The 16,232-nt window shown below is 52.7% G+C and overlaps 1 protein-coding gene across 6 annotated transcripts in view; it reads right to left on the reverse strand.

Annotated features, from left to right (window-relative positions):
• Positions 1-16,232, reverse strand: part of LOC140481903 (disintegrin and metalloproteinase domain-containing protein 23-like) — a 321,721-nt gene that overhangs the window by 136,411 nt on the left and 169,078 nt on the right. The gene's annotated exons all lie outside the window — the stretch shown is intronic.

The following is a 16,232-nucleotide window of genomic DNA, read 5'->3' on the forward strand; positions in this document are numbered from 1 at the left end:
GATAGTGGGTAACGCGGTGGGATAGTGGGTAACATGGTGGGATGGAGGGTAACACAGTGGGATAGCGGGTAATACGGTGGGATAGTGGGTAACACGGTGGGATAGTGGGTAACATAGTGGGATCGTGGGTAACGCAGGGGGATAGTGGGTAAAGCAGCGGGATAATGGGTAACACTGTGGAATTGTGGGTACCACGGTGGGATAGTGGATAACACATTGGGATAGAGGGTAACACGGTGAGATAGTGGGTAACATGGTGGGATAGTGGGTAATGCGGCGGGATAGTGGATAACCCAGTGGGATAGTGGGAAACACGGTGGGATAGTGGGTAACAAGGTGGGATAGTGGGTAACGCGGCGGGATAATGGGTAACACCGTGGGATAGATGGTAACGCAGTAGGATAGTGGGTAATGCAGTGGGATAGATGGTAACGCAGTGGGATAGTGGGTAACGCGGTGGGATAGTGGGTAACGCAGTGGGATAGTAGGCGCAAGGTGGGATAGTGGGTAACGCGGTGGGATAATGGGTAACGCGGTGGGATAGTGGGTAACACAGTGGGATAGTGGGTAATGCAATGGATAGTGGGTATCGCAGTGGGATAGTAGGTAACACGGAGGGATAATGCGTAATGCAGTGGGATACTGGGTAACACGATGGGATAGTGGGTAACAAGGTGGGATAGTGGGTAACACGGTGGGATAGTGGGTAACAAGGTGGGATAGTGGGTAACGCGGCGGGATAATGGGTAACACCGTGGAATTGTGGGTAACACGGTGGGATAGTGGGTAATGCGGTGGGATAGTGGGTAATGCGGTGGGATAGTGGATAACATGGTGGGACAGTGGGTAACGCGGCGGGATAGTGGGTAACCCGGTGGGATAGTGGGTAATGCAGTGGGATAGTGGGTAACGCGGGGGGATAGTGGGTAACGCGGTGTGATAGTGGGTAACGCGGTGGGATAGTGGGTAACGCGGTGTGATAGTGGGTAATGCAGTGGGATAGTGGGTAACGCGGTGGGATAGTGGGTAATGCAGTGGGATAGTGGGTTACGCGCTGGGATAGTGGGTAACGCGGTGTGATAGTGGGTAACGCGGTGGGATAGTGGGTAACGCGGTGTGATAGTGGGTAATGCAGTGGGATAGTGGGTAACGCGGTGGGATAGTGGGTAAAGCGGTGGGATAGTGGGTAACGCGGTGGGATAGTGGGTAACGCGGTGGGATAGTGGGTAATGCGGTGGGATAGTGGGTAACGCGGTGGGATAGTGGGTAACGCGGTGTGATAGTGGGTAATGCAGTGGGATAGTGGGTAACACGGTGGGATAGTGGGTAACAAGGTGGGATAGTGGATAACGCGGCGGGATAATGGGTAACACCGTGGGATAGATGGTAACGCAGTAGGATAGTGGGTAATGCAGTGGGATAGATGGTAACGCAGTGGGATAGTGGGTAACGCGGTGGGATAGTGGGTAACGCAGTGGGATAGTAGGCGCAAGGTGGGATAGTGGGTAACGCGGTGGGATAATGGGTAACGCGGTGGGATAGTGGGTAACACAGTGGGATAGTGGGTAATGCAATGGATAGTGGGTATCGCAGTGGAATAGTAGGTAACACAGAGGGATAATGCGTAATGCAGTGGGATACAGGGTAACACGATGGGACAGTGGGTAACAAGGTGGGATAGTGGGTAACAAGGTGGGATAGTGGGTAACACGGTGGGAGAGTGGGTAACAAGGTGGGATAGTGGGTAACGCGGCGGGATAATGGGTAACACCGTGGAATTGTGGGTAACACGGGTGGGATAGTGGGTAACGCGGTGGGATAGTGGGTAATGCGGTGGGATAGTGGGTAACATGGTGGGACAGTGGGTAACGCGGCGGGATAGTGGGGAACACAGTGGGATTGTGGGTAACACGGTTGGATAGTGGGTAACATGGTGGTATAGTGGGTAACGCGGTGGGATAGTGGGTAACACGGTGAGATAGTGAGTAATGCGGTGGGATAGTGGGTAACACGGTGGGATAGTGGGTAACGCGGCGGGATAGTGGGTAACGCGGCGGGATAGTGGGTAACACAGTGGGATAGATTGTAACGCCGTGGGATAGTGGGTAACAGGGTGGGATAGTGGGTAACACGGTGGGATAGTGGGTAACGCGATGGGATAGTGGGTAATACAGTGGGATAGTGGGTAACACGGTGGGATAGTGGGTAACGCGGTGGGATAGTGGGTAACGCGGTGGGATATTGGGGAAAAAAATGGGATAGTGGGTAACTTGGTGGGATAGTGGGTAACATCGTGGGATAGTGGGTAACACGGTGGGATAGTGGATAATGCGGTAAGATTGTGGGTAACACGGTGAGATAGTGGGTAACGTGGTGGGATAGTGGGTAACACGGTGGGATAGTGGGTGACATGGTGGGATAGTGGGTAACGCAGTGGGATAGTGGGTAACAGAGTGGGATAGTGGGAAAAGCAGTGGGATAGTTGGTAACGCAGTGGGATAGTGGGTAACGCGGTGGGATAGTAGGTAATAGGGTGGGATAGTGTGTAATACTGGGGGGAATTGGGTGACATGGTGAGATAGTGGGTAACACGGTGGGATAGTGGGTAACACAGTGGGATAGTGGGTAATGCGGTGGGATAGTGGGTAACACGGTGGGATAGTGGGTAACGCGGTGGGATAGTGGGTAACACGGTGGGATAGTGGGTAATGCGGTGGATAGTGGGTATCGCAATGGGATAGTAGGTAACACGGAGGGATAATGCGTAATGCAGTGGGATACTGGGTAACACGATGGGATAGTGGGTAACAAGGTGGGATACTGGGTAACACGATGGGATAGTGGGTAATACAGTGGGATATTGGAAAACCCGGTGGGATAGTGGGTAACAAGGTGGGATAGTGGGTAACGCGGTGGGATAGTGGGTAACGCGGTGGGATAGTGGGAAATTCAGTGGGATAGTGGGTAACCCGGTGGGATAGTGGGTAACAAGGTGGGATAGTGGGTAACGCAGTGGGATCCAGGCTAACACGATGGGATAGTGGGTAACGCGGTGGGATAGTGGGTAACGCAGTGGGATAGTGGGTAACGCTGTGGGATCCTGGCTAACACGATGGGATAGTGGGTAACGCGGTGGGATAGTGGGTAACGCGGTGGGATAGTGGGTAACAAGGTGGGATAGTGGGTAACAGAGTGGGATAGTGGGTAACAAGGTGGGATAGTGGATAAAGCGGCGGGGTAGTAGGTAATAGGGTGGGATAGTGTGTAATACTGAGGGGAATTGGGTAACATGGTGGGATAGTGGGTAACACAGTGGGATAGTGGGTAACACAGTGGGATACTGTGTAACCCGGGTGGATAGTGGGTAACGCAGTGGGATAGTAGGTAATATGGTGGGATAATGTGTAATACGGTGGGATATGGGGTAACACGGTGGGATCGTGGGTAACAAGTTGGGATAGTGGGTAACACGATGGGATAGTGGGTAACGCGGCGGGATAGTGGGTAACGCGGCGGGATAGTGGGTAACGCAGTGGGATAGTGGGTAACAGAGTGGGATCGTGGGTAACACAGTGGGATAGTGGGTAACATGGTGGGATACAGGGTAACACGATGGGATAGTGGGTAACAAGGTGGGATAGTGGGTAACAAGGTGGGATAGTGGGTAATGCAGTGGGATAGTGGGTAACGCGGGGGGATAGTGGGTAACGCGGTGTGATAGTGGGTAACGCGGTGGGATAGTGGGTAACGCGGTGTGATAGTGGGTAATGCAGTGGGATAGTGGGTAACGCGGTGGGATAGTGGGTAATGCAGTGGGATAGTGGGTTACGCGCTGGGATAGTGGGTAACGCGGTGTGATAGTGGGTAACGCGGTGGGATAGTGGGTAACGCGGTGTGATAGTGGGTAATGCAGTGGGATAGTGGGTAACGCGGTGGGATAGTGGGTAAAGCGGTGGGATAGTGGGTAACGCGGTGGGATAGTGGGTAACGCGGTGGGATAGTGGGTAATGCGGTGGGATAGTGGGTAACGCGGTGGGATAGTGGGTAACGCGGTGTGATAGTGGGTAATGCAGTGGGATAGTGGGTTACGCGTTGGGAAAGTGGGTAGCAAGGTGGAATAGTGGGTAACAAGGTGGAATAGTGGGTAACACGGTGGGATAGTGGGTTACACGGTGGGATAGTGGGTAACACGGTGGGATAGTGGGTAACACGGTGGAATAGTGGGTAACAAGGTGGAATAGGGGGTACCACGGTGGAATAGTGGGTAACGCGGTGGGATAGTGGGTTACACAGTGGGACAGTGGGTAACACGGTGGGATAGTGGGTTACACGGTGGGATAGTGGGTAACACGGTGGGATAGTGGGTAACACGGTGGAATAGTGGGTAACAAGGTGGAATAGTGGGTAACGCGGTGGGATAGTGGGTTACACGGTGGGATAGTGGGTAACGCGGTGGGATAGTTGGTAACGTGGTGGGATAGTGGGTAACACCGTGGGATAGTTGGTAACGTGGTGGGATAGTGGGTAACACGGTGGGATCGTGGTGAACACGGTGGGATATCGGGTAACGCGGAGGGATAGTGGGTAACACAGTGGGATAGTGGGTAACATGGTGGGATAGTGGGCGCACGATGGGATAGTGGTTAACACGATGGGATAGTGGGTAACGAGGTGGGATAGTGGGTAACACAGTGGGATAGTGGGTAACACAGTGGGATAGTGAGTAATGCGGTGGGATAGTGGGTAACACGGTGGGATAGTGGGTAACATAGTGGGATCGTGGGTAACGCAGGGGGATAGTGGGTAACATGGTGGGATAGTGAGTAATGCGGTGGGATAGTGGGTAACCCGGTGGGATAGTGGGTAACACAATGGGATACTGGGTAACACAGTGCGATAGTGGGTAACATGGTGGGATAGTGGGTAACACAGTGGGATAGTGGGTAAAACTATGGGATAGTGGGTAACACGGTGGGATAGTGGGTAAAACTATGGGATAGTGGGTAACACGGGGGGATAGTGGGTAACGCGGTGGGATAATAGGTAATACGGTGGGATAATGTGTAATACGGTGGGATAGTGGGTAACACGGTGGGATAGTGGGTAACACAGTGGAATAGTGGGTAACTCGGTGGGATTGTGGGTAACAGGGTGGGATAGTGGGTAATGCAGTGGCATAGTGGGTAACACGGTGGGATAGTGGGTAACACGGAGCGATAGTGGGTAACGCGGTGGGATAGTGGGTAACATGGTGGGATGGAGGGTAACACAGTGGGATAGCGGGTAATACGGTGGGATAGTGGGTAACACGGTGGGATAGTGGGTAACATAGTGGGATCGTGGGTAACGCAGGGGGATAGTGGGTAAAGCAGCGGGATAATGGGTAACACTGTGGAATTGTGGGTACCACGGTGGGATAGTGGATAACACATTGGGATAGAGGGTAACACGGTGAGATAGTGGGTAACATGGTGGGATAGTGGGTAATGCGGCGGGATAGTGGATAACCCAGTGGGATAGTGGGAAACACGGTGGGATAGTGGGTAACAAGGTGGGATAGTGGGTAACGCGGCGGGATAATGGGTAACACCGTGGGATAGATGGTAACGCAGTAGGATAGTGGGTAATGCAGTGGGATAGATGGTAACGCAGTGGGATAGTGGGTAACGCGGTGGGATAGTGGGTAACGCAGTGGGATAGTAGGCGCAAGGTGGGATAGTGGGTAACGCGGTGGGATAATGGGTAACGCGGTGGGATAGTGGGTAACACAGTGGGATAGTGGGTAATGCAATGGATAGTGGGTATCGCAGTGGGATAGTAGGTAACACGGAGGGATAATGCGTAATGCAGTGGGATACTGGGTAACACGATGGGATAGTGGGTAACAAGGTGGGATAGTGGGTAACACGGTGGGATAGTGGGTAACAAGGTGGGATAGTGGGTAACGCGGCGGGATAATGGGTAACACCGTGGAATTGTGGGTAACACGGTGGGATAGTGGGTAATGCGGTGGGATAGTGGGTAATGCGGTGGGATAGTGGATAACATGGTGGGACAGTGGGTAACGCGGCGGGATAGTGGGTAACCCGGTGGGATAGTGGGTAATGCAGTGGGATAGTGGGTAACGCGGGGGGATAGTGGGTAACGCGGTGTGATAGTGGGTAACGCGGTGGGATAGTGGGTAACGCGGTGTGATAGTGGGTAATGCAGTGGGATAGTGGGTAACGCGGTGGGATAGTGGGTAATGCAGTGGGATAGTGGGTTACGCGCTGGGATAGTGGGTAACGCGGTGTGATAGTGGGTAACGCGGTGGGATAGTGGGTAACGCGGTGTGATAGTGGGTAATGCAGTGGGATAGTGGGTAACGCGGTGGGATAGTGGGTAAAGCGGTGGGATAGTGGGTAACGCGGTGGGATAGTGGGTAACGCGGTGGGATAGTGGGTAATGCGGTGGGATAGTGGGTAACGCGGTGGGATAGTGGGTAACGCGGTGTGATAGTGGGTAATGCAGTGGGATAGTGGGTAACACGGTGGGATAGTGGGTAACAAGGTGGGATAGTGGATAACGCGGCGGGATAATGGGTAACACCGTGGGATAGATGGTAACGCAGTAGGATAGTGGGTAATGCAGTGGGATAGATGGTAACGCAGTGGGATAGTGGGTAACGCGGTGGGATAGTGGGTAACGCAGTGGGATAGTAGGCGCAAGGTGGGATAGTGGGTAACGCGGTGGGATAATGGGTAACGCGGTGGGATAGTGGGTAACACAGTGGGATAGTGGGTAATGCAATGGATAGTGGGTATCGCAGTGGAATAGTAGGTAACACAGAGGGATAATGCGTAATGCAGTGGGATACAGGGTAACACGATGGGACAGTGGGTAACAAGGTGGGATAGTGGGTAACAAGGTGGGATAGTGGGTAACACGGTGGGAGAGTGGGTAACAAGGTGGGATAGTGGGTAACGCGGCGGGATAATGGGTAACACCGTGGAATTGTGGGTAACACGGGTGGGATAGTGGGTAACGCGGTGGGATAGTGGGTAATGCGGTGGGATAGTGGGTAACATGGTGGGACAGTGGGTAACGCGGCGGGATAGTGGGGAACACAGTGGGATTGTGGGTAACACGGTTGGATAGTGGGTAACATGGTGGTATAGTGGGTAACGCGGTGGGATAGTGGGTAACACGGTGAGATAGTGAGTAATGCGGTGGGATAGTGGGTAACACGGTGGGATAGTGGGTAACGCGGCGGGATAGTGGGTAACGCGGCGGGATAGTGGGTAACACAGTGGGATAGATTGTAACGCCGTGGGATAGTGGGTAACAGGGTGGGATAGTGGGTAACACGGTGGGATAGTGGGTAACGCGATGGGATAGTGGGTAATACAGTGGGATAGTGGGTAACACGGTGGGATAGTGGGTAACGCGGTGGGATAGTGGGTAACGCGGTGGGATATTGGGGAAAAAAATGGGATAGTGGGTAACTTGGTGGGATAGTGGGTAACATCGTGGGATAGTGGGTAACACGGTGGGATAGTGGATAATGCGGTAAGATTGTGGGTAACACGGTGAGATAGTGGGTAACGTGGTGGGATAGTGGGTAACACGGTGGGATAGTGGGTGACATGGTGGGATAGTGGGTAACGCAGTGGGATAGTGGGTAACAGAGTGGGATAGTGGGAAAAGCAGTGGGATAGTTGGTAACGCAGTGGGATAGTGGGTAACGCGGTGGGATAGTAGGTAATAGGGTGGGATAGTGTGTAATACTGGGGGGAATTGGGTGACATGGTGAGATAGTGGGTAACACGGTGGGATAGTGGGTAACACAGTGGGATAGTGGGTAATGCGGTGGGATAGTGGGTAACACGGTGGGATAGTGGGTAACGCGGTGGGATAGTGGGTAACACGGTGGGATAGTGGGTAATGCGGTGGATAGTGGGTATCGCAATGGGATAGTAGGTAACACGGAGGGATAATGCGTAATGCAGTGGGATACTGGGTAACACGATGGGATAGTGGGTAACAAGGTGGGATACTGGGTAACACGATGGGATAGTGGGTAATACAGTGGGATATTGGAAAACCCGGTGGGATAGTGGGTAACAAGGTGGGATAGTGGGTAACGCGGTGGGATAGTGGGTAACGCGGTGGGATAGTGGGAAATTCAGTGGGATAGTGGGTAACCCGGTGGGATAGTGGGTAACAAGGTGGGATAGTGGGTAACGCAGTGGGATCCAGGCTAACACGATGGGATAGTGGGTAACGCGGTGGGATAGTGGGTAACGCAGTGGGATAGTGGGTAACGCTGTGGGATCCTGGCTAACACGATGGGATAGTGGGTAACGCGGTGGGATAGTGGGTAACGCGGTGGGATAGTGGGTAACAAGGTGGGATAGTGGGTAACAGAGTGGGATAGTGGGTAACAAGGTGGGATAGTGGATAAAGCGGCGGGGTAGTAGGTAATAGGGTGGGATAGTGTGTAATACTGAGGGGAATTGGGTAACATGGTGGGATAGTGGGTAACACAGTGGGATAGTGGGTAACACAGTGGGATACTGTGTAACCCGGGTGGATAGTGGGTAACGCAGTGGGATAGTAGGTAATATGGTGGGATAATGTGTAATACGGTGGGATATGGGGTAACACGGTGGGATCGTGGGTAACAAGTTGGGATAGTGGGTAACACGATGGGATAGTGGGTAACGCGGCGGGATAGTGGGTAACGCGGCGGGATAGTGGGTAACGCAGTGGGATAGTGGGTAACAGAGTGGGATCGTGGGTAACACAGTGGGATAGTGGGTAACATGGTGGGATACAGGGTAACACGATGGGATAGTGGGTAACAAGGTGGGATAGTGGGTAACAAGGTGGGATAGTGGGTAACACGGTGGGAGAGTGGGTAACAAGGTGGGATAGTGGGTAACGCGGCGGGATAATGGGTAACACCGTGGAATTGTGGGTAACACGGGTGGGATAGTGGGTAACGCGGTGGGATAGTGGGTAATGCGGTGGGATAGTGGGTAACATGGTGGGACAGTGGGTAACGCGGCGGGATAGTGGGGAACACAGTGGGATTGTGGGTAACACGGTTGGATAGTGGGTAACATGGTGGTATAGTGGGTAACGCGGTGGGATAGTGGGTAACACGGTGAGATAGTGAGTAATGCGGTGGGATAGTGGGTAACACGGTGGGATAGTGGGTAACGCGGCGGGATAGTGGGTAACGCGGCGGGATAGTGGGTAACACAGTGGGATAGATTGTAACGCCGTGGGATAGTGGGTAACAGGGTGGGATAGTGGGTAACACGGTGGGATAGTGGGTAACGCGATGGGATAGTGGGTAATACAGTGGGATAGTGGGTAACACGGTGGGATAGTGGGTAACGCGGTGGGATAGTGGGTAACGCGGTGGGATATTGGGGAAAAAAATGGGATAGTGGGTAACTTGGTGGGATAGTGGGTAACATCGTGGGATAGTGGGTAACACGGTGGGATAGTGGATAATGCGGTAAGATTGTGGGTAACACGGTGAGATAGTGGGTAACGTGGTGGGATAGTGGGTAACACGGTGGGATAGTGGGTGACATGGTGGGATAGTGGGTAACGCAGTGGGATAGTGGGTAACAGAGTGGGATAGTGGGAAAAGCAGTGGGATAGTTGGTAACGCAGTGGGATAGTGGGTAACGCGGTGGGATAGTAGGTAATAGGGTGGGATAGTGTGTAATACTGGGGGGAATTGGGTGACATGGTGAGATAGTGGGTAACACGGTGGGATAGTGGGTAACACAGTGGGATAGTGGGTAATGCGGTGGGATAGTGGGTAACACGGTGGGATAGTGGGTAACGCGGTGGGATAGTGGGTAACACGGTGGGATAGTGGGTAATGCGGTGGATAGTGGGTATCGCAATGGGATAGTAGGTAACACGGAGGGATAATGCGTAATGCAGTGGGATACTGGGTAACACGATGGGATAGTGGGTAACAAGGTGGGATACTGGGTAACACGATGGGATAGTGGGTAATACAGTGGGATATTGGAAAACCCGGTGGGATAGTGGGTAACAAGGTGGGATAGTGGGTAACGCGGTGGGATAGTGGGTAACGCGGTGGGATAGTGGGAAATTCAGTGGGATAGTGGGTAACCCGGTGGGATAGTGGGTAACAAGGTGGGATAGTGGGTAACGCAGTGGGATCCAGGCTAACACGATGGGATAGTGGGTAACGCGGTGGGATAGTGGGTAACGCAGTGGGATAGTGGGTAACGCTGTGGAATCCTGGCTAACACGATGGGATAGTGGGTAACGCGGTGGGATAGTGGGTAACAAGGTGGGATAGTGGGTAACAGAGTGGGATAGTGGGTAACAAGGTGGGATAGTGGATAAAGCGGCGGGATAGTAGGTAATAGGGTGGGATAGTGTGTAATACTGAGGGGAATTGGGTAACATGGTGGGATAGTGGGTAACACAGTGGGATAGTGGGTAACACAGTGGGATACTGTGTAACCCGGGTGGATAGTGGGTAACGCAGTGGGATAGTAGGTAATATGGTGGGATAATGTGTAATACGGTGGGATATGGGGTAACACGGTGGGATCGTGGGTAACAAGTTGGGATAGTGGGTAACACGATGGGATAGTGGGTAACGCGGCGGGATAGTGGGTAACGCGGCGGGATAGTGGGTAACGCAGTGGGATAGTGGGTAACAGAGTGGGATCGTGGGTAACACAGTGGGATAGTGGGTAACATGGTGGGATAGTGGGTAACGCGGCGGGATAGTGGGTAATGCGGTGGGATAGTGGGTAACACAGTGGGATAGTGGGTAAATGTATGGGATAGTGGGGAACACGGTGGGATAGTGGGTAACGCGGTGGGATAGTGGGTAACACAGTGGGATAGTGGGTAACGCAGTGGGATAGTGGGTAACGAGGTGGGATAGTGAGTAATGCGGTGGGATAGTGGGTAACCCGGTGGGATAGTGGGTAACACAATGGGATAGTGGGTAACACAGTGCGATAGTGGGTAACATGGTGGGATAGTGGGTAACACAGTGGGATAGTGGGTAAAACTATGGGATAGTGGGTAACACGGTGGGATAGTGGGTAAAACTATGGGATAGTGGGTAACACGGTGGGATAGTGGGTAACACAGTGGGATTGTGGGTAACATGGTGAGAAAGTGGGTAACACAGTGGGATAGTGGGTAACTCGGTGGGATAGTGGGTAACACGGTGGGATAGTGGGTAACACGGTGGGATAGTGGGTAACGCGGTGGCATAGTGGGTAACGCGGTGGGATAGTGGGTAACGCAGTGGGATAGTGGGTAACACGGTGGGATAGTGGGTAATGCGGTGGATAGTGGATATCGCACTGGGATAGTAGGTAACACGGATGGATAATGCGTAATGCAGTGGGATACTGGGTAACACGATGGGATAGTGGGTAACAAGGTGGGATAGTGGGTAATACAGTGGGATAGTGGGTAACCCGGTGGGATAGTTGGTAACAAGGTGGGATGGTGGGTAACACTGTGGGATAGTGGGTAACAAGGTGGGATACTGGGTAACACGATGGGATAGTGGGTAATACAGTGGGATAGTGGGTAACCCGGTGGGATAGTGGGTAACAAGGTGGGATAGTGGGTAACGCAGTAGGATACTGGTTAACACGATGGGATAGTGGGTAACGCGGTGGGATAGTGGGTAACGCAGTGGATAGTGGGTAACGCGGTGGGATAGTGGGTAACAGAGTGGGATTGTGGGTAACATGGTGAGAAAGTGGGTAATACAGTGGGATACTGTGTAACCCGGGTGGATAGTGGGTAACGCAGTGGGATAGTAGGTAATATGGTGGGATAATGTGTAATACGGTGGGATAGTGGGTAACACGGTGGGATCGTGGGTAACAAGTTGGGATAGTGGGTAACACGATGGGATAGTGGGTAACGCGGCGGGATAGTGGGTAACGCAGTGGGATAGTGGGTAACAGAGTGGGATCGTGGGTAACAAGGTGGGATAGTGGGTAAAGCGGTGGGATAGTGGGTAACACGGTGGGATAGTGGGTAACGCGGTGGGATAGTGGGTAACACATTGGGATAGTGGGTAACACGGTGAGATAGTGGGTAACACAGTGGGATAGTGGGTAACATGGTGGGATAGTGGGTAACGCGGCGGGATACTGGGTAATGCGGTGGGATAGTGGGTAACACAGTGGGATAGTGGGTGAACGTATGGGATAGTGGGGAACACGGTGGGATAGTGGGTAACACGGTGGGATAGTGGGTAACACAGTGGGATAGTGGGTAATGCAGTGGGATAGATGGTAACGCAGTGGGATAGTGGGTAACGCGGTGGGATAGTGGGTAACGCAGTGGGATAGTAGGCGCAAGGTGGGATAGTGGGTAACGCGGTGGGATAATGGGTAACGCGGTGGGATAGTGGGTAACACAGTGGGATCGTGGGTAATGCAGTGGATAGTGGGTATCGCAGTGGGATAGTAGGTAACACGGAGGGATAATGCGTAATGCAGTGGGATACTGGGTAACACGATGGGATAGTGGGTAACAAGGTGGGATAGTGGGTAATACAGTGGGATAGTGGGTAACCCGGTGAGATAGTGGGTAACAAGGTGGGTTAGTGGGTAACGCAGTGGATAGTGGGTAACGCGGTGGGATAGTGGGTAACAGAGTGGGATAGTGGGTAACAAGGTGGGATAGTTGGTAACGCAGTGGGATAGTGGGTAACGCGGTGGGATAGTAGGTAATAGGGTGGGATAGTGTGTAATACTGAGGGGAATTGGGTAACATGGTGGGATAGTGGGTAACACAGTGGGATACTGTGTAACCCGGGTGGATAGTGGGTACCGCGGTGGGATAGTGGGTAACACGGTGGGATAGTGGGTAACAGAGTGGGATCGTGGGTAACAAGGTGGGATAGTGGGTAACGCGGTGGAATAGGTGGTAACGCAGTGGGATAGTGGGTAACGCGGTGGGATAGTGGGTAACGCGGTGGGATTGTGGGTAACACAGTGGGATAGTGGGTAACATGGTGGGATAGTGGGTAACGCGGCGGGATAGTGGGTAATGCGGTGGGATAGTGGGTAACACAGTGGGATAGTGGGTAAATGTATGGGATAGTGGGGAACACGGTGGGATAGTGTGTAACACAGTGGGATAGTGGGTAACACAGTGGGATAGTGGATAAATGTATGGGATAGTGGGTAACACGGTGGGATAGAGGGTAACACGGTGGGATAGTGGGTAACACAGTGCGATAGTGGGTAACATGGTGGGATAGTGGGTAACACAGTGGGATAGTGGGTAAAACTATGGGATAGTGGGTAAAACTATGGGATAGTGGGTAACACGGTGGGATAGTGGGTAACACAGTGGGATTGTGGGTAACATGGTGAGAAAGTGGGTAACACAGTGGGATAGTGGGTAACTCGGTGGGATAGTGGGTAACACGGTGGGATAGTGGGTAACGCGGTGGCATAGTGGGTAACACAGTGGGATAGATGGTAAAGCAGTGGGATAGTGGGTAACGCGGTGGGATAGTGGGTAACGCAGTGGGATAGTGGGTAACACGGTGGGATAGTGGGTAATGCGGTGGATAGTGGATATCGCACTGGGATAGTAGGTAACACGGATGGATAATGCGTAATGCAGTGGGATACTGGGTAACACGATGGGATAGTGGGTAACAAGGTGGGATAGTGGGTAATACAGTGGGATAGTGGGTAACCCGGTGGGATAGTGGGTAACAAGGTGGGATAGTGGGTAACACGGTGGGATAGTGGGTAACAAGGTGGGATACTGGGTAACACGATGGGATAGTGGGTAATACAGTGGGATAGTGGGTAACCCGGTGGGATAGTGGGTAACAAGGTGGGATAGTGGGTAACGCAGTGGGATACTGGTTAACACGATGGGATAGTGGGTAACGCGGTGGGATAGTGGGTAACGCAGTGGATAGTGGGTAACGCGGTGGGATAGTGGGTAACAGAGTGGGATTGTGGGTAACATGGTGAGAAAGTGGGTAATACAGTGGGATACTGTGTAATCCGGGTGGATAGTGGGTAACGCAGTGGGATAGTAGGTAATATGGTGGGATAATGTGTAATACGGTGGGATAGTGGGTAACACGGTGGGATCGTGGGTAACAAGTTGGGATAGTGGGTAACACGATGGGATAGTGGGTAACGCGGCGGGTTAGTGGGTAACAGAGTGGGATCGTGGGTTACAAGGTGGGATAGTGGGTAAAGCGGTGGGATAGTGGGTAACACGGTGGGATAGTGGGTAACGCGGTGGGATAGTGGGTAACACATTGGGATAGTGGGTAACACGGTGAGATAGTGGGTAACACAGTGGGATAGTGGGTAACATGGTGGGATAGTGGGTAACGCGGCGGGATACTGGGTAATGCGGTGGGATAGTGGGTAACACAGTGGGATAGTGGGTAAATGTATGGGATAGTGGGTAAATGTATGGGATAGTGGGTAACACGGTGGGATAGTGGGTAACACAGTGGGATAGTGGGTAAAGCAGTGGGATAGTGGGTAATGCAGTGGGATAGATGGTAACGCAGTGGGATAGTGGGTAACGCGGTGGGATAGTGGGTAACGCAGTGGGATAGTAGGCGCAAGGTGGGATAGTGGGTAACGCGGTGGGATAATGGGTAACGCGGTGGGATAGTGGGTAACACAGTGGTATCGTGGGTAATGCAGTGGATAGTGGGTATCGCAGTGGGATAGTAGGTAACACGGAGGGATAATGCGTAATGCAGTGGGATACTGGGTAACACGATGGGATAGTGGGTAACAAGGTGGGATAGTGGGTAACCCGGTGGGATAGTGGGTAACACGATGGGATAGTGGGTAATACAGTGGGATAGTGGGTAACGCAGTGGATAGTGGGTAACGCGGTGGGGTAGTGGGTAACAGAGTGGGATAGTGGGTAACAAGGTGGGATAGTTGGTAACGCAGTGGGATAGTGGGTAACGCGGTGGGATAGTAGGTAATAGGGTGGGATAGTGTGTAATACTGAGGGGAATTGGGTAACATGGTGGGATAGTGGGTAACACAGTGGGATACTGTGTAACCCGGGTGGATAGTGGGTACCGCGGTGGGATAGTGGGTAACACGGTGGGATAGTGGGTAACAGAGTGGGATCGTGGGTAACAAGGTGGGATAGTGGGTAACGCGGTGGAATAGGTGGTAACGCAGTGGGATAGTGGGTAACGCGGTGGGATAGTGGGTAACGCGGTGGGATTGTGGGTAACACAGTGGGATAGTGGGTAACATGGTGGGATAGTGGGTAACGCGGCGGGATAGTGTGTAATGCGGTGGGATAGTGGGTAACACAGTGGGATAGTGGGTAAATGTATGGGATAGTGGGGAACACGGTGGGATAGTGGGTAACACAGTGGGATAGTGGGTAACACAGTGGGATAGTGGATAAATGTATGGGATAGTGGGTAACACGGTGGGATAGTGGGTAACACGGTGGGATAGTGGGTAACACGGTGGGATAGTTGGTAACGCGGTGGGATAGTGGGTAACGCGGTGGGATAGTGGGTAACACCGTGGGATAGATGGTAGCGCAGTAGGATAGTGGGTAATGCAGTGGGATAGATGGTAACGCAGTGGGATAGTGGGTAACGCGGTGGGATAGTGGGTAACGCAGTGGGATAGTAGGCGCAAGGTGGGATAGTGGGTAATAGAGTGGGATAGTGGGTAAGACGGTGGGATAGTGGGTAACAAGGTGGCATAGTGGGTAATACAGTGGGTTAGTGGGTAACGCAGTGGGATGGTGGTCCACGCGGCGGGATAGTCGGTAACACGGTGGGATAGTGGGTAACGCAGTGGGATAGTGGGTAACGCGGTGGGATATTGGGTAAAACAATGGGATAGTGGGTATCTTGGTGGGATAATGGGTAACACGGTGGGATAGTGGGTAACACAGTGGGATAGTGGGTAAATGTATGGGATAGTGGGGAACACGGTGGGATAGTGGGTAAAACTATGGGATAGTGGGTAACACGGTGGGATAGTGGGTAAAACTATGGGATAGTGGGTAACACGGTGGGATAGTGGGTAACAGAGTGGGATTGTGGGTAACATGGTGAGAAAGTGGGTAATACAGTGGGATACTGTGTAACCCGGGTGGATAGTGGGTAACGCAGTGGGATAGTAGGTAATATGGTGGGATAATGTGTAATACGGTGGGATAGTGGGTAA

The sequence above is a fragment of the Chiloscyllium punctatum genome, chromosome 10 (genome assembly GCF_047496795.1).
Source record: "Chiloscyllium punctatum isolate Juve2018m chromosome 10, sChiPun1.3, whole genome shotgun sequence".
Classification (NCBI taxonomy): Eukaryota; Metazoa; Chordata; class Chondrichthyes; order Orectolobiformes; family Hemiscylliidae; genus Chiloscyllium; species Chiloscyllium punctatum.